At 45.4% G+C, this 21,701-nt stretch overlaps 1 long non-coding RNA gene across 1 annotated transcript in view; it reads right to left on the reverse strand.

Moving 5' to 3' along the window:
- LOC123276413 (uncharacterized) overlaps positions 1–21,701 on the reverse strand; it is a 44,518-nt gene that overhangs the window by 9,698 nt on the left and 13,119 nt on the right. The window lies entirely within an intron of this gene.

The raw sequence follows: 21,701 nt of genomic DNA on the forward strand, positions 1-21,701 counted from the left end.
TGAAGGCTCCCATGTACATGTAAAAATTTAGTAAAATTTGCGTACTTTTCTCCTATTAATCTGTTTTATGTCAGTTTCATTCTTAAGCCAAGGCCTAAGACCCTAAGAGGGTAGAGGAGAATTTTTCCTCCCCTACGTGCCTCATGTACAGCCCCTCATCTCCCCAGCCCCAGACAGGGTTGAAGTGACCTAAGCTTCACGGACACACTTTTCACAAAGTCAGCCTCCCAAGATATGAATATTCCCACCACCAGCTATGCAAAAGGAAACAGAAGTCCATAGCTAAGAGCTAGCTGAAGAAGACTGTAAAATAATTGTGAAACTTGGATTTTTAAATTCATTTTGTGTATATTTTATAAAAGAAGGCAAAGGCGAAGGAAAACCATTCATATCTGGGTATGGTCCCCTTGCCCCCATACAAAGTATAGCAAGAGACTGATTCCCCAAAAAGGACTGCTGACTGGTGGTCTCTCAGGTGGTTTGGCCAAGTGAAGGACTTCAGACAGGTGGGTGGAGTTCAGGAATCTGGGAGGGAGTGGAAGAGAATGCCCATCTCCTCCTTACCCTGGCCCCTTCCATATCACAGGTACACCTGAGCCCTGGTGGGGATGGGCAGTAGAGGAAAAGTCAGGGTAGGTGGTGTGGAGGAAAGAGCATGAGCTGAGGCGTCGGGAGAATTGGGTTAATCTCCTACCCACCCACACAACTAAGTTGCTCAATAAATCTGAACAAGTTACTCTGGGTCAGATTCCTCATCTGTGCATCGGAGACACTCAGTATGATGACTTTGTTGAGTTGGCACAATGAGGTGATGCCCAAGAACTTCTGGGTGTGGAGAAGGTGCTCACTAAATGTGAGCTCTGTCTCCCTACTCCACTTTCTTTCATTTGCTCACATGGCAAAAAGCAGTCATCTTTAGTGGACTTGTCTGCTGAATGGGGAAGGCTGCTGCTGCTGCTGTTGCGCAGGGAGCTTGTCTGGGAAAGCAGCACACACAGGTGTGTGTTATCCTTGGCCAGCTGCCTAAGGGCTTCATCTTCCACATACATACTCTCCGGCCCGGCTCAGTACGGGTGAGGGAGGTCAGGTTCCCTCAGCCCTGCTTCACCTTCACAGAACTGAGGCTCCAACAACAACATGGATTGGGCATCTCCTCGTGGCCCGCTTCTCTAAGAGTGGAACTAGAGACTCCCTGAGGCCTGAGAGGTCACAGGTGACACTCATCAATCTCAGGAGGATGGAAGTGAGAAAAGAGAACCAGAGGCTCAGTGTTTTATGTGTGTTTCCTTGCAGCCTCTTAGCCCTCAGCTCAGACATCATCTATAGGGACTGGGGACAAATCTAGGTGACAGTCCCCAAGCCCTATGGAGCCCACCCCCTCTGACAACCACAACCTTGTTACTGAGCTGAAATCTTCTACTCCAGTCTCCCTTTCCCTCAGGGTGAGCCTGTCCCAGGCTGCTGCTCACTCTCTCAATGCCGAGCACACTTGGCACAGTCACCTGACTGCCCAGTCTGACAAGCCCCAGACATGCTTTCCTGTGAGTGAGTTCACATGAATTGGGTGGTGAGAAGCTGCCGGGAAGTCTGGGGTGTCCACGTCAGAGACAGAGGCAGGAGAGATGGGGGAACTGATTTCCTACCTGTCTTCTCTAGCCAATCCCTCACAGGACTTCTGAGCCCTGTGAAGTGAGAGGTAGTCTCCCCATTGCTGTGCAGAACATGGTGTAACCAATGATATGAGGACTAATGGGGACATGGCACCATCTTAGCACTTGGAGGGACTTTAGCTTTGGGATGACCTGGAGAGAGTGCCCTGCTGCAGAGGGCAGCATGCCCCTGAGGACACTGATGATGGGGGCAGTGATGGGCCTCCAGGCTCAAGTGGCTTTACAGAGAGAAGACCACACCACAGAGGCCATATGAGAAGGACACGAGCGGGCTTGTTTGTGAGCACGTGTGGACACTTTGGGGACTCCTAGAAATATGTGGATGTGACTAGGGAGATGGGGTGGGAGTAAACGGGTATGAGATAGGAGCAGCGAGGCAGCCAGGTGTGGATATAAACACAATATGACCTCTTCCTCTCCCCAGGATGGTTAAGTCTCGGAACCTTGGGGTTCAAGATACGTGACACATTAGGAATAGGAGAGGGAGGGAGAGAGCTTTTGGAAAAAGTGTTGCCGGTCATATGGGCACTGGAGGGAGTATGGAGGGAACCCAGCTGTGTCCCTGGAATCCTTTTTTAGATCACCACAAGTCGAGGTAGAAGTTAGCGGAAGACCAATGCAACTCCCTGAGGCAGTCCTCCAACGCTCCGGCTCCTGGAAGCTAAGCTTTGGGTCACCTCACCTGGCAACAATTCTGCCCCACTGAGATGCTTGCTTAAGGCCAGGAGAACTCGGACTGGATGTTGGAGTTAGCCTCCTAACAATTTGCAGTATAAAGATGGCATCTTCCCCCATGTTTTTGTTCATACTGCTAAACTATAATGCATAGGAGATATTTTTCCTTTTCACAGAGAATCTTATTTTCAATAATATTTATTTTCTCTTTCTTAAACCCTCTATGATAGAAAGGCAGCACTTTTTATTTTAATCCAGGATTAGTATTGCTCTCTGTGTAAGGACAAGTAGAATGTCTAATTAATTAGCTCTTAGGTTGGATTACTTTCTACCCAAAAAGAACCTTTCAAATCTACCAAGGCAGACTCAGAGCCTAGTCTATATCCCTAATTACATAAATGCATTTATTATGACAATGGGAATGGTGAGTGAGCCATCCTAGGGACATGAAATGGAAAATCCAAGTGTGTGTGTATCATTTATAAAATGCTGAAACAAACTCTTTTGGGTTCATGATACTATATAACTTAGCTCTTCACTTTTGACACACATGAGAAATTCCTAGAACGTAATTCTCAAAGGTACCAGGAAATTTTGTATCAGAGACAGTAAACCGATGAGTAAATTAGCTGAGAACCTTTCCAACTATAAATCAATTGGCTTTTTCTATCTCCAAAAAGCCATCTGAACCAGACAGAAAATTCTCCCTCCACAGCAGAACAGAATAATGGAGCCACCTTACCATGTGGATATTAGAAGGTATTCAATATTACTTCTTCCTCTAGCCCAGTCCTGCTGCCTTCCCTCGTGATGGAAGGATGCAAACTCTCTGGTTTCTGTGTGTGCATCGCACTGTCTGCCGACAGGAAGCTCAGCACCACCTTCATCCTGGCAGCTCTCCTTACTTTGGGGATGGAGGGACTGGGCATACAGACTAAGTACCACAGGTCAGTCTGCTGAGGGCTTTCTGTCAGCCAGAACTTGGAGAGATTAATAAACTCTAGTCTTTGACCTGGAACCACCTTGTCCACAGAATCCCACAGAATTAGGCAATATTCCTATAGCAGAGAGTGAAATATTTTCAATTATGAGTTTGAGAGTCCATGTGAGTGTTCTCTTTCCAAGCCTCTGTGTAGGTTGAGTGGTATTTTGTTGCAACTGGAGTAGTTGGGGACAGAATGGGGATCTCTTCCCATGAGGAGGTATGGATTTATTTGAGCGTTGACTCTTAGAACAATCGTTGTGTATTACACGGACACCAAGATGGAGACCTGTCCAGAGGGCCAGAAAGCACCTCTGGTGCTTGCTTCCTATTATACACGGAGGATAATGAATGTCCCACAGATCTGAAATGCTGCGGCAATGCTGTGGGCTGTGCTGCAGGGTCGCTGTCCAAGAAGTGAGTGTGAGGAGCCCGGTGACCTGCTTGTGAGTGAAGGACAGGCCCCCTCTCATCTTCTCGGGGAAAAGGAATACCCACCTGCCCTCTGCACATGGAAGTCTCAATAAGTCCTGAGGTAGAGGGGTTAGTTGCACATGGCAAGAGAACTGGCATTGTCCTACATAACACAGGACATGGGAAGAATAAAGGATCCCCACTCCAGCCAAGGAGGCAGCTGCTTCCAGCTGCTCAGCTGAGACACACAACCATGCTCCTGGATTCCCAGCATCAAGGTGTCTCAGGGCTTTTCACACTTCAAAACTCTGATCAAAAATCCTTGAGATGGTTCCTTCTGCATGATTGAGGTAAAAGACGGGATGTAAAAGATACAGGAAGTAAGCATTTATTGATTTCTGGTCAACACCAAGGCACTGTCCTTGGTGCTACAATAAGAACACATGTCAGAGGAGCTCTGCAGGACACACTCATATGTATAATTATAATATCACCTGCCTGATGCCACAGCAGAGATTTGTGCAAAGTTCTGCAGGAGCACGAAGGGGAATTACTAGCTCTTTCCCAGGCTGTTGGGAAAATGTTTAGGTGGGAGGAACTGTGTGAGCTGGAACCTGAGGGGTGAGGTGGAGATCAGCAGGTGGAGGGGGAGCCTGGTGAACTGTCCAGGCAGCAAGATCAGCGTGTGCACAGCCTTGGGGGTGGGAAGGGCTGGGAGCTGGATCTCAGGGGAGGCAGGGTGCTGGGGCTGTGGGACTGGAGGAGGCTTTAAAGAGAGATCCATGGCCAATTCTAGAGGGCCTTCATTGTCATGACCAGCAAGGTGAATAGAAATCCCCTGAGGACAAACCCAGGAAGTACGATGATAAAATGTGTATTTTAGAACAGCACCTCTGGTGGCAGTGAGTGATAGATGAGATCCCTCCTACCTTGCCCAGTGACTCATCTCAGAAAACTCCTCTGGACTCTCTGTGCCCAGGATAAGGGAAAGTTCATCCATGGTCCTTTCCTGGCTGTTTTCTACTTCTGGAACCACAGCCATGGATGGGAATTGACGATGAATGATTTCTGAGGATTTCAGGTAGCACTGCAGGCTGGTTCCTTTTATAGAAGCTTTATTCTGAATAAACTCTTGTTTAACCCTATCCGTTCTGGGTCACTGTAACCATATAAGGTGTGTGCAAGAGTTCCTGCAATCAGCATCATCTTAGCGAGGACATAAGAACCAAGTACCACATGGGCAGGGCTCTTACTCCAGGTGATGGAGATGCCAAGAGGGCAAAGAAGATAAGCTGCCCTCCAGGCCTTTCTTACTGACATCCTCCAGGCTGGACCACCTGCACTCATTCATTTGTGTCTACTTCGTTGACTAACAGCAGAGACAACCCTTCTCTCTGCCCAGCCGTTGACAAGATAGCTCCTCCTAGGTCATGGGACTGTAAGCCATGTTCTTACTATATGTAACTCATCTGGTCAGAATAAATCAGTAAACTTTGAGTAAAGCAGATATAATGATGTGGATGGGCCTCAACCAATCAGTTGAAGGCCTTAAACAAAAAAAGACTGAGTTCCCCTGAAAAACAAGGAATTCTGCCTCCAGTCTGCCTTTGCACTCAAGCTGCAACATCGACTCTTCCTTATGCCAGAAACTTTCCTCTTGAGCCCAAGATGGTGAAAACCTCTCACACCCCAACATGGATGACTTTAGGATCTACAGATCAGTAGAACATATACCTGCTTGCAGTTCTGTAGGGTCAATGCTCTGGAGGAGAAGGAAGTCAATAGGCTATAGCAGAGAGATACCTAGCATATATACTTAGCTATAGCAGATATAGCAGAGAATACTTTAACTGAGAGTACAATTTCACTTGTGTGAAAGGAAACAAGATTTGCCTAGCCAGGCTCTCACAAGGTGTAACTTTGCACGGGCACAGCCATTAAGTGCATTAGCTGAGATCTGAGATCAGACGTCTGTAGTCCTCAGCCCTGGCTCCAGGGTCCCACTGCGGGACATGGAATTGACCCGGAGTCAACACTGGGAATGAAGCTCTGTTCACCACTCTTCCACCAAAGAAGCCCCAAGAATGCCACAGGCTTAGGGACTGACACCTAACCTGTAGGTAAGGATTCCTCCCTTGTTCTAGGGTTGGATGTTTTACAAGGTTGTGTCAAAAAAGCAATGGAGGCCAGGGAGTGAATGACCCGCATCAGGTCACTGTCTGTCATTTATGCGTGTCTTTCTGAAAACTTGAGAGGTAGACAGGGAGCTTTAAGCAACTTCTATAAGAATGTGGTCCTGGGATGGAGGTCATCAGCTAAGGACTGGAGCAGGCTCAGCTGGGACTCGCTTCTGGTTTGTTTAGCAGTGCAAACTCAAGTGTGTTCCATCTCTCTTCTCCTCCCTGGGTTTGGCTGTCTAAGCTTGGAGCTTGATGCCCTCAGACCGTGGGTTAGTTCTCCTTACTTTTCTTTCTACAGTGTACAGCTCAGCTGCACAACCTCAGTCTGGTGCGAGAATAAAGGCACTTAGCATTTCTGCCCACATTTTCAGGGTTACTGCATTGCATAACTCCAGGGGCGATTCCTCATGCTGGAGTCTTAGGGAAATAGCGCCCCCTGGTGCTGTGCAGTCTGCAAGCTCTGCAGCACTGTCCATAACTGCTCTTTGCCTGCTGATGGTTCCTCTCAGATGACTCCTCCTCCTCTGCCTCCCTTCTTCCCAGGTATTTCCAGGAAGGTCCCTCCTTGAACATGAATAAACCCCTCATCTTCTTCCATTCCGACTTCTCAGTCCTGGCCCAACCCCCCAACCCTTGCAAGGCCACTTGAGTATAGAAACCCACTAACCATTCCCGGCCCACAGCACTATCTCCTGTTTGTAGTGTCTTCTTCAAAACTCATAATATCAGACCAAGCATGAGAAAAACATCAGACAAATACAAGTTGAGAGACATTCCACAAAACATCGGACCAGAGGAGAATCATATTCCAGAGGAGAGTAAGGAAACATAACAATTGCAATGTGGTATCCAGAATTGAATACTGGAACATAAAAAAGAAATTAGGGGAAAAATTAGTGAAAGTCAAATAAATTCTGTACATTGGGTTAATAGGAACATGCCAATATTGATTTCTTAGTTTTGACAGAAGTACCACGGTTATGTGTAATATTTACTATAGGAAACCAGATGAGAGGCATACAGGAATTCGCTGTATTATCCTTGCAATAAATTTCACAGCTTCAATGAAATGTTCAAATTCCTTGAAAGACATCAACTCTCTGTACCAGTTATTGATTTACTGTCTCTCAGCTCCAAATTCACCCTTTTAGACTGTCCTGTGAAAATAGATCTGGGCCCTTCGAATATATTTTTTCTTGCCAGACGGCGCAGGAGCTCTGTCAGGGGAGGGCCCTGGAGAGGCGTTTCAGGAGGAGGTTTGCCTCCTGCAGCACCTGCAGCTTGGGCAGTGCTCAGCTCTGCAGTGCTGGCAGCCTCTCTGGCGCTCAGCTCCTGCCCTGCGTGGTGGCCAGCAGCACTCAGTGGCCAGCAGTTCCTCCAGCATTGGCCCCCGCCCCATGGTTTGGGAGCAGAGTGCCTCCAACCCCTGCCGTGCAGGCGGTTCCTCCAGGGTTCAGCTCCTGCAGTGCTCAGCACCCAGGAGCACCCAGCAGCCAGGGTCTTCCCTGATCCCTGTCTTGGGCAGCTTTGTAGTAAAGTGCCCCTGCTGAGACATTTCCTGGTGAACAGCTTTTTCCCTGGCACCGTAGAGGGTGGATTTCTGGCAGGTTCTGCTGGAGCAGCACAAAGCGACTGCCATTCCATGAACCTGAACATGTCTTCTCCAGCAACGTCTGGATCTCAGCCCTAGGGGTATGGGGTGGAGTGTGGTGCTCAGCCTTGGGCGCTCTCTCTCGGTCCTAGGGTTAGTGGCTGTTCCTTATATCTGCCACTCCAATACTCTCTAGAATTCTCTTTACTTCTTACTAGTCATTTCCTTGTTAATGCAATCCCCTAGTAGTTAATCATTCTTTATTTTAAACTTACCCTGTTCCGATTCCAGTGTGGTGCCTTTCTCCCAGATTGACACCCTACCAAAGTTAACTCAAGAAGATCTATATAACCGAATGACTCCATGTCCAATATAGAAATTGAATTCGTAGTTTAAATGCTTTCTCTATAAAGTAGGAGACAAGGTCAGTTGCTGAGTGTGAAGGACTGAAAGAGATTGAGATTTGAGGAGAATGGACAGGGTTTGCAATCATCCTTATGAAGAGTGGAAGCTTGTGTTGAAATTGTAGTGAAATTGCAGAGGGCAGTTTTGAGGTCCTCAGTAAAGCTATTGATCATGAATTTATAGTGGAATCCATCCCTGTTGGGTGGGACTCAGGTGCAGGGAAGGAGAAGCTGAATAGTTAGGTGCCTCCAACAGTAGGATTTTGCCAGCAGGTGCTATTAAAAGAGACCAGAGATGGGGTACTTTTGGGTATTGGCAAGAGGTTAGAAAGACGAGGAGAGAAGTCAAAAAATAAGAGAAACTGGAAGGGGGTGTAGTTCCTGCTGATTTAATATCACGTGACTGATCGGAATGAACATCTGCAATTTATCTCATCTTCCTAAGTTCCCATCTCCCCAGATGCAGCCAAGGTTGAGACGAATTGACCTCAGTAGTCTTACTTTCCATACAAGGCAGGTGGAACCAAAACTTGTTTACACACAAGAGCAGGCTCAGCTATATTTTGGACTAATTACAAAAGAAGGGTCATAATTTTATTTCTTCTGAATTTGCTAAGGTAGGAAGAAGGAGTAAATGCCTCTCAGTGGTACCCAGCCTGAAGAAAGAGTGCCTGGCATCCAGGAACAGGTTTGCCCATCTCCCTCCCAGCACCAACAGGTCACCCACTGGTGGATTCTCAAGTCCTTTGGGGGAAAAAAAGAATTTCAGATAGTTTAGAGGGGATTCAGCGGGGCAGACCGGCTGGAGGGTGCCAGAGCCCTGCAGCACGATATGTTCCATCAGCCCTCCTAACTGCGTTTCCTCACTCCAGTCTTGCAGCTCTGCAGTCCATTCTCCACATGTCAGGAGTTTTTCTTCCTTCTTCTCTTTTCATTGTACAAGTAATATATGAATGTCTTCTCCTTACCTCAGTCTTATTTCAGATAAGACTAAAGGCCTCTTGGCTGACTGAAGCCCCCTTCAACCACAACTGACTCTATTGTTCCTGAGAGGTGGTGTTGTTATCATTTGAGAGAGTATTGTTCCAGAATTTTTCTACATTTGCACGTAGATATAAATGCACACCTATTTATCACTGCCTTAGGGAAGAGGGAAAACAGATATGTCCCTTAACAGTATCACACGATGCAATATACTATTTAGACCTAAGTCCTGATACGGAGACAAAGTATTATAGGAAAAACTTCATAAAATATGAAGACAAAAATATCTGAGTTTGAGTCTGTCAATGGAAGAGAAAATTTCCCCCTACCTCTCTTGGTTATTTTGGCTGGTCTAATAATCAAATTGACATAAGACAGATAAACAGGAGAAAAACAAGTTTAATTTCCTATGTACAGAGGCCCCACGGTATGGGACCTAAGAAGTGAACAAGGCAGGCTGTTTATGTAACGTCTTTGTCTTTTGGACAAAGAAACAATCATCCGTGAAGATTTGACAAAACAAACAGGTTTGGGCTTGGGGGAGCAAATTAATGAAGAAGCCAAGTTAGCTTACACAGCTTTCTTGTCCTTGGGTTCCCTATCTAAGGGGATAAGGATGCCTTCGATCCTCCTGGTGTAGGGAGGATGCCCTCGCAGGCCAGGTTTATTTTCTGCCTTCAGGGGAACAAAGAAAGTTCACAGTGTTCTTCCTGCTTTGGCTGTCCCTCAAGTAACTTTAATTTGAAATAATCAATGTGCTACCTTGTCATTCTTTGGGGTGATCTGCCTTGAGCCCCATCCAATCCCATTTAGTAGCTCTATGACCTTGAACAAGACATTTAACCTATCACACCTCAGTTGTGATGCCTAGTAAATAAAGTACCTAGCATAAAGATGTTCCTGAGTTATCTCACCTCCTCCCTGTCTGTATCATCTTCTCCCATTCTCTCTCTCTCTCTCTCTACCATTCTCTCTCTCTCCTTCTCCCATTCTCTCGCTCGTCTCTCTCTCCGTCTTTCAATCTGATAGATTTCTTTATTACATTAAGGACATATTCCCCTTGTCTCAAAGAACTTGTTTGGAAAACAAGCACTACCCAACACCACACATGGTCTGTGTTTTTTTAGCCAAGTCAATTGCTTGGCAGAGGCCAAGATTCAAGGTTCCTACATGCTGATGCTGGCCTTGAACTCTGGCCCATTTCACTATCCAGGAAGGTAGAAATATTGACACCTTTGGCTTTGCTGCATTGTCACCAATGAAGTCTTCAACATGCAACATGAAGTTGGGTGGCCTCTTCCCTCCTTGCGCTCCTGCTCACCCTCAGCACAGAGCTCCAAGGCAGTCAGTGAGTCCAGGCAAAGACCAGCTCACATCTCAGAATGAGAAAGCCAGATAGTGGGAAATCTAGGACTGGGCATGTGCCATACAAAAGAGGGGATGGAGGGGAAGATGGGTAAACATGGAGGATAGTCTACACAAAGAGACACGGTCACCACCTATCACCACGCCAGCATCTCTCTGTGTCTGCCTCCGTCCTGTCTCTTTTCACCAAGGTCAGCCTCTCCATCTGCACTCTCCAGCCATCAGCTCTTGCTCTGACCCTGCTCCATCAGCTCCTGGGTCTCTCCCCCAGAATCTCTAACCCTTTTCTCTCTATTTGCTTCTACCTACAAACAGATAAATCTCCCTATTCTTGAGAAAAAATTTTTCTGAACCCTGCTTCTGTCTTCTCTGTTTCTTCCAAGCCACCAGTCACTCCCAAGCCCTCACATATAGCTTCAGCCACCACCATCACCACTACCACCACCATTACAATCACCACCAATATCCCTCCACACTCCCACTCTCCAATGGCACCAATAACTTCCTGGTTGACAGTCTAATCATGTCCTTCAATTGTCAACCTCCTTGACATCTGTGGTATCTGGCATTGCTCAGGTTCCTTTCACTCCTGAAACTATCTTCTCCTGTGGCTTACTCTAACTCTGTCTTTGCTCTTCCTTTCTGTGTCTTTTGCTTTCTCTTCTTTCTCCCTCTACTCCCTAAATGTTATGGGCTCATAGCTAAAGATGATTGCTCTGGCTGCCTTAACATGTAATCAATTACCAGACTTTGTCAACTCTTCTTACAAAATTTCTCTTACATCCTTTCCAAACCCACTGCCACCACCCTGATTACACACTAGACCATTGCAATACTCTTTTAACCCTATCTCCTCTAAAATATGTGTTCTGTATTAAATTTCAGCCAGTTCTTTGCGTGAGTGTGAGACTATTCTTCCTAGCAGGCAGCTCCAATCAGGCTATTGATTTCCTCAAAATGTAAGTCTGTTCTCTCATCTGACAGCCTCCCCACCTCTGCCTATGGAAATCTCATTAATCCTTGAAAGCCTCATTTTAATGGCTATTTCCACCATAAATATACTCGACACACTCAGTTGTTCTAGATGAAAGCAGAGTTTCTCAAACTGTAATATGGCAAGAATCACCCAAGGATCCTGTTAAAATGCAGATTTTTGATTCAGTAGGTCTGGGGTGGGGCTTGAGATACTGCATTTTTAACCAGCTTCCAGGTAATGCTGTTGTGCCTGGTCCACAGACCACCTTTTGTGTAGGAAAGTCTCTGCCTGCACATTAGAATCACCTGGGAAGCCCAGAATTAAATTTAAATTAATTATCACTGCCAGGGCCTTATGCCAGAGCAATTAAATCAGGGTCTCTGGAGGTCTCTAGCTGTGTGTGTGTGTGTGTGTAGGCATTCATTGAGATAAAATTCACTCTTTTAACCATGTTAAGGTACACAATTCAGTGGTTTTTAGTATGTTCACAATGTTGTACAGCCATCACCACTATCTAATTGCGGAACATTTTCATCACCCCAAAAAGAAAGCACGTACCCATTTAAGCAGTCACCCCCTGTTCCCTCTTTCCCCTACCCTCTGACAATCCATAATCTCCTTCCGTCTCTATTTCCTACTCAGACTGTTTCATATAAATGGAATCATACAATATGTAGCCTTTTGTGTCTGGCTTCTTTCAATATTTGCAAATTTCATATAAGTTGTAGTGTCTATGAGAACTTTATTCTTTTTTATGGCTGAATAATATTCCATTGAATATCTATACCATATCTATCTATACATTCATCAGTTGATAGGCATTTCGGTTGTTTCTACTTTGTATTATGAAATAATGCTGTTATGGACATTCACATACAAACTTTTGTGTGAATATGTTTTCAGACTTCCTGGGTATATATCTAGGAGTAGAATTGCTGGGTCATATGGCAATTCTATGTTAATTTTTTGAGAAACTGCCATACCATTTTCCATAGAGACTACACCATTTTACATTCCCACCAGAAACGTATGAGGGTTCCAATTTCTCTGCATACTTGCCAACTCTTCTTGGTACCTGGCATTTTGATTATAGCCATCCTAGTGGATGTAAAGAGGTATCTCATTATGGTTTTCATTGGCGTTTCTCTAATGACTAATGATGTTGAGCATTTTTTCATGTCATTATTGGCCATTTGTACATCTTCTTTAGAAAACTGTTCACATCTTTCTCTCTTTTCAAAATTGGAGTATTTGCCTTTTTGTTGCTGAGTTGTAGAAATTCTTTATACATTCTGTACACTATACTGTTATCAGATATATGATTTGCAAATATTTTCTCTCATTCTGTGGGTTGTCGTTCCATTTTCTTGATAGTGTCCTTTGATGCACAAAAGTCTTTAATTTGATAAAGTCCAATTTATCTACTCATTCTTTTATTGCTTATGTTTTTGGTGTTGTATTGTAAAAATCATTGCCTCATCCAAAGTCACAAAAATTTATACCTATGTTTCATTTTAGGGGTTTTATAGTTTTAGCTCGTAATTTAGGCCTTTCTCCCTTTTGAGTGAATTTTTGTGTATGCATATGGTTTGAAGTAGTAGCCATCTTTGCAGGTGCAGTGGTGGTAAGCTTTGAAATGGTCACCCTGGACTGCAACAAATGCCTGGTCTCAGGGACGGGTGTGATTCCTGAAATGTTGATGAATTTCTTCCCTGAAGGTCAACCATTAACCTTCCCCCAATATAGCCCAGCCATTGTCCCTCTGAAAAGATACTTAGGATCCTCAGCCATATAAGGCCCCAGCAGAGCAAATCCAAGAGCATCCTTGAATCTATGTGGGCATATGTGCATGTCGGGGCATCACAGAGAAGGTCTCTAATCAATATGGACGCCAGGGTCAGGTCCACCTGGGTTCCAACGCCAGCACCACCACTACAAGCCCTGCCTGTGGGCAAGTCAGTTACATTCTCTGAGCTCCCAGTTCCTCATTTCAAAATGGGAATTACATACCTCTCAACAACTCTGTTTTTGTGCCAGTGGCACACACTGGAGCTGCTAGGTGAGTATGGAAATCCCTCTTCTCCTTCTGTTTTCCTGCTGATCAACAGCTTTGGCCAAAAAGCTAAAGCTTATTTCTCTGAATTTTATTTTTTAATTTTTATGTTCTTTGTTTATTCAAGTTACACATCTCTTTAAAAGTTAAAATGTCATAGATCTAAACAAAAAGGGCTAAATCTGTCTACAGTTCCCTTCGCTTGAAATAATCACATTAACAATTGGGTAAACATTATCTTAATTTCCTCTATGAATATGCTAATAGGTGCTTATTTTTCTATGATGTCTTGTTTCATATGCCGCTCCTCTATGCAATATATACCAAGTAGAAGTGGGCCCATTGCCCAATCACCACCGCTTCACGATACCCACACCTGGGGCTTCCTTGTATTCATGCGTCTTTTCTAACATTAGGAATCTGTGTGGACCGCTGCCAACGAGACCCGGACTGTGGGGCTGGACAGCAGTGTATCATGGTGGGATGTCGTCGAACCTGCGCTCCAGCCCTGGGACCAGGTAAAATCCCCTCGGCCTGCCCACGGCTCCAAACCCCACACAACCCAGCGAGACTGTGGCTTAGCTCTGCCCAGACTGCCTCCCTCAGGGGCTTAATCCTGTGGTCTCTGCTTCCAGGCTTGTCCTTCCTGAGGGAAGAGCATGTCACAGAGCCATGTGTCCCGACTTTTGGAGCACAGAACCCTCCTCTCTTATTTTTTTGTGCAAGGAATGCCTGCTCATTACAGAAAACTCAGAGATACTAATAAAAAGATAAATTATCCATGATTCCACTGCCTAGATAACCATTTTAAAGAAAAGTTTCCATAATCCACCCATACCCCCAGATACACACTTTTTCAGAGTTAACAACAGATAAATGATTATTTCTTGGTTACCGAATGCCTGGCCCTGTGCTGAGTGCTGGAGAGAAATAAGGAGAGGTCTATGTCCTTAAAGATCTTACAGTAATAGTTATAAGAGGCATCCAGTTGATTCCGACTCCTAGCGACCCCGTGTACAACAGAGCAGAACCTGGCCTGGTTTTCTGTGCCTTCCTCTCACCTCTGGCGCTGTATCAAACAATGCTCTGCTGCTAGTCACAGGGTGTTCATGACCAATTTTTCTGAAGTGGGTGGCCAGCTCCTTCCTCCTAGCCTGTCTTAGTCTGGAAGCTCCACTGAAACCTGTCCACTAGGGGTGACCCTGCTGGTATTTGAAATGCTGGTGGCATAGCTTCCAGCATCACAGCAACATGCACCACCAAAGTACAACAAGCAACAGATGAATGCTGTGGTTCCCTGAGTGGAAAACGAACCAGAACCACTCTGGTGAGAGCACCAGATCGTAACCACTAGACCACCATATGGCGATAGAGATAAACATAGAAACCAACAAAAAACTAGGAAAATAGCATATGTACACAAATTTTACAAGGTATCACACATCATCCCTAATCAATAAATAGAACTCCACCACACATTTTAAATGGCGTCACTGCTTTCCAGTAGAGGGATGCGCCTTATTTTCCACACCTCCTTCTCCTCTTACAGACTGAGAGAACCTGTCACTTTTTGGGCTACTTTTTAAAAAAGAGTCCAAGATAAATGTCCTTGAGCTAAATCATATTTCTTTAGGATATATCTGCAAAGGTGGAATAGCCAAATTTGCATTTGAAATCTTCTGAGGGATGTTGCTAAACTGCCTAACGAAGATTTTTTTCAACACCAAAAAATTGTATGGCCTCAGCCCACGTATTTGTAATTTAGCAGACAAACATCTACTAACATTTCGCATATGCATGCGTGTGTGTTGTTGATGTTCTTATACGTATATTTGTAAATTCCGGAAGGAGCCACAGGAAACAGAAGCTACCCCCTGGGAAGTGGACTCGATGGACTGAGGGACGGGAGACTCACTTTTTATTTTATATAGTTGAGTACATTTTGTCTTTTAAAAATAAAAATGTATCACACTTAAAAAGTGAAAACTATGTAGAAGCCATATGTACGTATTTTGAATTGAACAAAAGTTTAAAACAAAGAAGCCCCCTCGCAGTCCTCCCCGGCTATCCTGCCAGGCTTAACAGTTTTCAGGTGAATTTTTCTCGTGGCAGGTGTCTGTGTGGAAGAATGCCAAAGTCACCGAGACTGTGCTGTAGGATGTCTGTGTGTCGGCAATGGATGCGGCCGTGTCTGCCGGCCAGCCCAAGACCAAGGTAAAAGCAGCAAGCCCTGCCTTCTGCATCCCTGACCCACTGAATGCTTAGCCCTGCTGGGACATGGCTACCAGGCCCCTTGCACAGAAAAGGTGGCTACAGTTGAGGCCAGTGGTAGCCTCTGTGAGAATTAGAAAAGATGCTCTTTCCTCCAGGGCTAGAAGACCATGAAGACAGATTAATAATATCTTGTTTTAGAAGTATTTGTAAACTTGAAAAGGCTGGGAATACTCATAAAAATTAAATATCATTAAGGTACCAAATTATTCCTCAGCAAGGGCTAGAGAGAACATGGTTATGGACAACTTAGCCTGTATCTTGTACCCAAACACATGTCTGCACTGGTGTGAAATACACAGGTCTGTTCATTCATTCCATCAATCTTTATGCCTTCCCAGACTGATTCTTGCCAACAGTGGCTGGGAGCTGTTATTCATCACAGAAACTTCATTTCCTTACTGCCTTGACTGAAAGGCAGGGATTGATCGAAACCACCACAAATTTGCTGGGTGCATTAAAATGGACTGGGAACTAGTGGGGCGTTGAGGAGTTAGGACTGCGTGTATCAGCCAAGCAACACTTCCTAACACACCTCTATGTTGTCTCAGGCTCAAGGGCCAAACTCAGACATTTTAGGAGGTGGGCTACAGGGGGTGGAGGAGTGTGTAAGGGAATCCCACAGATGAAGGAGTTCTCTCCCCCGCATGGTGTAGAGAATTATCATCCACCAGATCTGCTTCACTTGCCTCACAAGTGTAAGAGCCAGCCTGCATTTGCCATGCCCCTAACTTGATAGGGTAGGCCTTTTCAGCAGTGTTGTATGACAGGAGTTCTCCAACAGCAACATGCATAAGAATCACCTGGGGTCTTATGAAACTCCAGAGGGCTGGAACACAGCCCCATAGATCTTGTGTCAGTAGGTCTGGGGTGGGGCTCAGGAAGCTGAGTTTATAACAAGCTCCCAGGGGATGCTGATGCTGCTGGCTCATGGAACCCACTTTGAGTAGCACTAGGTGTAAGTTTGGGGTTCTCTTTTAGGCAGGGAGCAGGGTCAGGCTGTGGGGCTTAGTGTTAATTGGCACCTGAAAGCACATAGAATTGGTGGGAGTCTGGCGCTGTTTGTGATCTGGGATTTAATTATCTAGTTACAGAAGAAACAAAAAGGGGGTTAGCAGCAATTCGATCTCCTCTTCTCCCAGGATGCTGCAGCTGTTGGCCATTGGTATGTTTCCCCATGGACAAAACAGTACTGTGTGCCTTCAAGGTTGAGAGGGGAGAAGATTGGGGATGTCAAAAGGGAAGAGGCTGACGATCCGCCAGGTACTGAGGCACTTCAGCCCTCTCTCTTTCTGTCTCAACACCAGGTCCCACTCCCTCTACAGAGCCAGCCCAGTTCTGAAAAGACTGTTTTTCAGATGGATCAAGACCCAGAACTTGTCCAAGGTTGCCTCCAGGAACTAATGGGCTTTGTGCTGAAATGTGTAGAGGAGATGAAGCTTGTCCCAGGGGACAGAAATGCTGCAGCCATGGTGGTGGCCACACCTGCCAAATCGCTATTCAAGACATCAGTATAAGATAGAGAGCTGTTTACGGGAAGCATGGGTCTCTGCTGATCTTTACAGCACAGAAGGGAACCCATCCGCCCCTCTGCTCACTGAAGTCTGGGTGGCATGTGGAGAAAGCTGGTTGGTAGCAAAGAGCAGGAATTTCTGGAAAGTGTCATGAATATCTTGGTGTTGTAGGAGGAAGATTTCCTTATCCGTTTGGATGATTAATCAACCTTAGCCTCCTTCAGTGACCATTCCCAAATGTCACCTTTGTGCCAGTACCTGGCGTTGGGCTTTCTACTATCTTTTCCTGGCTACTTTCTATTCCTGGAACCCCAGTACCATATGATTAGGATCTGTAATAACTTTGGCATCAGTGTTCAGTTCTGGCAATTACTTCAGAAATCATGGGGTGAATGCTTCCAAAATAATCCTTCTTCTGAATAAAATTATTTCTGTGGCATTAGCCAACCTGAATCATTTCATCATTTCTGTGTAAGACTTCAGCTAATTTACATTAGTACCTCCACCCCCAACAAGTATTTAACCCCAACCAGTGGAACCTGTCTCTGTTTCTTTATCCCTCAGCCCTCATATAGTCTCTGTCACCCTTATCCTTACTCCTTGATATTTATAGTGACAATAACAATGTATAACAAGCTACATTCAAAACTCATTGGCTTAAAATAGCAATCATTCTCCCAGACCTGTGAATTGGCTAGGAGGTCAATGATTCTAGGCTGGGCTCAACTGGGTAACTCTGCTTATCTTGGCTGGACTCACTCATGCGTCTGAGGTTGGCTGATTCAACTGGGTTGGCTGGGGTGACTTGGCTCCACCCCACCCATTTCATCCTTCTCCTAAGCCAAAGACCAGCCCAGGCCCTCAATACTGCCTGGAAATCTCATGACATTTCCCTAGAAAACTCGCTTCCTACCCTCCAAGATGACTCTTTCATACATCTTCTCTTTCCTCAAATCTCCGTTTCATCTACCTCTCACTCCAACCACCACCATGCAGGTCTTACTGGCTACCTCATCACATCCTTCATTGAGAAAAATACTTGCAAGTCTACCAAAGTTCGCTGATTTTCTATCCCTATCTATTTGTACCCATTGACTCTGCTTTATCCTCTATAATAATGGAAAGAACAATTCCTCCTATTTAAGTCCAACCCTTCCACTTACATTTTGGATGCTTCTTATCTAGTCAAAGCCTTCACTTCTTTAATTATTGTCTCCAGTATCATAGATGTCTCCCTTGCTCCTGGTTCAGTCCACAATTGTCATACAACTAGGCCTTGACTCCATGCTTCAATCTAGCTACCATCCACTCCACAGCCGAAATCCCAGACACCACTGTTCGTCTGTAAATGCTTCTCTGCTTCCCACCTCTGCCTACCCACATTCTCTCCTTAGGGAGCACGCATCCCTGCTCCCTCTGGTTGGCTCCAACCCCCACCTTCCCTCACTCCAGCCGAGATTTTTCTGGTCTACCACACACTGAAACTTGGCTTACATAGCATGAAAGTCACTTCATACCAGATCCCTCTGAGCAGGGCACAAGGAACGGAACCCTAGCACACCCCAACACAAATGATCTCAGGAGCTAGTAGAGTGGCTGGGGGCCCCGTTGGCCTCTGATCTGGAGGATGATACCCAAGGTAGTGACAACTAAATTGTGGTTCTAGTCACAGTACCAGCACTCCAGAGAGGTTGTAAAGAATAGCCTTTTACCTTGGGAGTTTAAAACATGAGGATAAGCAACACACCGGAAGAAGAAAGAAAATGTTTTAGCTGATATATCATTAGGTGTTAGACACTTTCCCTACATTACTTCCTCATGCTTACAACAGTCCAGGAGTTGAGCAATCTGAGCCTCTGATTCCTGATGAAGAAACCTGGAGAGATTAATTGTCAAGGTCACATTGCCAGGATGCAGTAGAACGTGCATTTAAATACAGATTTTCAGGGCTCCAAAAACCCCCTCTTTTCCCTATACACTACTACCTCAAACAATAAAAATGCAGGATGTATATTTATCTGGGAATTTAACTCCAGTCAACCACTTTGAAAGCGGTTGTACTGACCACTCTCCCACAGTGGGAACCATGTGCAGCGTTGGGGGCTTAGGACCTGACACTGAAGGGTTTCCTAACACTTGGTTAGGGACTTGTTACAGGATTCTGGGTAGTGTTTGGGGGACCAAGCGCTTGAACGACCTGGATCAATGATACAGTCTGTGTGCCAAGCTGATTGAACAGTCCCTAAAATAGAGGTTACCAATCTTGGCTCCTCCTGAAACTTTGAGACATAAAGAGGGACCTCGAAGGCGGGGCTTGTGAGAATACCACCATCTTCCCTGACAATGATGCTAACTTGGGAGGCAGCTGCTTTCTGACTGGTGTATTTGGATCCAGGCAATGAAAATCACTGGCAGACCATGAATCTGTATTTCTTTCTTGTTTTTTCTTTTTCTTCTTTTTTTTTTTTTTAAGCAGAGGAAGATTGTTCCTGAGCTAACATCTGTACCAATCTTCCTCTATTTTGTATGTGGGATGCTGCCACAGCATGGCTTCATGAGCAGTGTACAGGTCTGTGCCCCAGATCTGAACATGCAAACCCTAGGCAGTCAAAGCAGAGCGCACAGACTTAACCAATACACCACTGGGCAGCCCCTGTAGATATTTCAAGCTGGTCCAACTCCAAGACATTGGTCCACCCTTTTCTTTTCTCCTCTTCATTGAGCTTCACTTTCTCCATCTCATGCTGAAATCCCAGGGCTCTCAAACATTACCTCTCCTGTGCCAATCAAATGCACAGTGCTATAACCCCAAAGTCCTGAGCCTCACCAGCCCGAAAGGAAGGAATAAAATTACATCTGAGTTACAGCCTGGGTTGGCATGCCTTAAATCAATGAGAACGTAGTATTCCATAACCACCACCATTATTCAGGAAAAATTAATAGTGACTTCAAGAAATTAGGATTCCCAAAAAGTACCCACTTTCTTAAGGAGTACAGTGTGTGCGCGTATGTCTGTGGGGGGGGGGGGTGCGGGGGGGGCGGGGTAGGGGGTTGATGGATGGGAACAAGAGATCAAACGGATTTGTCAAAAGTGATGGGACTAATTAGAGATCATATTATATGAATTAGCTGCTGCAACAAATAAACCCCTCAAATCTTACTGACTTAACTCAAATTGAGGTTTATTCTTGCACGGTGTGAAATCCAAAATGGGTCTTCTTGAACACCAGACAGCTTTCCTCCAAGTGGAAATTTGGGGACCAGTCTCTTTCTATCTTGCAGTGTTCACCCACGTCGACACTTGGCTTCCAGGACCATTTGCCTATGTATACACTTGAGCCTAGCAACAGGAAGAGAATGGAGGAGTGTGCAGGGGTGGGGGAGGGAAGTTAGGGGCCTCACCCTAGCAGTGCTGCACAGCACTTCTGCTCACATTCCATTGCCTAGAAGTCAGTCTCACGGCCGTAGGTACCTGCAAGGGAAGCTGGGACCTGTAATCTGATGTGTTCTCAGGAAGAAGAAATGAGTTTGGTCCTTCAGCCTACCGCTCATATGGACACTGGCCTTCCTGATTGTGGCCAAGGTTGAATAGACCTGTCCTTAGTGGCCCAACATTCCACAGAGCCACTCTTGTAAAATGAATGTTCTTTCAAACAGCTTTGCAAAAGGAACAATAAAATTTATAATCAAAAGGTGAATCAACGTTTCTGAGAACATGTAATAAAGGAAGGCTGGAGGATTATGGACAGGGCAGAAGGAGGAAAGAAAACTGTGATACTCAGATGTGGGGTTTTCCCTGCATTGGAACATGGCAGGAGGCTTGTTTACCCAAGAGAATCTCTCCTTGTTAGCATTTCAGGTAGTGTGACCGAACGAGGAGTTCTGGATAGTTCTGTAGAGATTGGAGGGTGGGGGAGAAGATGACCATCCCTGTTCCTGGACCAACACTGATCCTGTAATATTATGTTTGGATCTGTAATCTGGAGAATGAGAGTGTGGAAGGAAAAGGCATAAACAGTGTCACATGGAGGAGACAGCATAGATTTAGAGTCAGAAAGACTTTGAAAATTAAGAAGCTGTGTAACCTGGGGAGTTATTATCTCCTCCTGTGTCAAGTGGAGATGACTCTAGAGGACTTTTGGTCTTTAAAAGGGGTCAAGGCAATAAATAGATATAATTAAGTATATTATTTAAAAGTATATACATAAATGATTTGTGTATGCCTATGTTGTAAAATCTGGCACACAGAAGCATTCAATAAATACCAGGGCCCCGTCTCCTCACCCCATTTCTCCTGTCATTCACAGTGCCCTCCGGTCTTCAGTAGTTTTGAGTATTAGATGAAGAAGCTATTTCTCTTGGCTCAGAGACTTGTTTGAAAATACATCATACTCAGTGGTAAACACAGGCCCATGGCATCCAGAAGGTCAGCTGCCTGTCAGGGCTTAAGCTTCCAAATACCCGTGTCTTGACCCAGGTTCCACATGCTGCCCAGCTCAGTGGGAGGAAGATAGAATCGCAGCCCATCTCTTGCATCTGTGTTGTCACCAAAGGAGACTGCACTCAGCAACGTGACATGGGGGCTTCCTCCTCCTTGCAGCCCTCCCCACTCAGCACAGAGC

The sequence above is a fragment of the Equus asinus genome, chromosome 13, assembly GCF_041296235.1.
Source record: "Equus asinus isolate D_3611 breed Donkey chromosome 13, EquAss-T2T_v2, whole genome shotgun sequence".
NCBI lineage: Eukaryota > Metazoa > Chordata > Mammalia > Perissodactyla > Equidae > Equus > Equus asinus.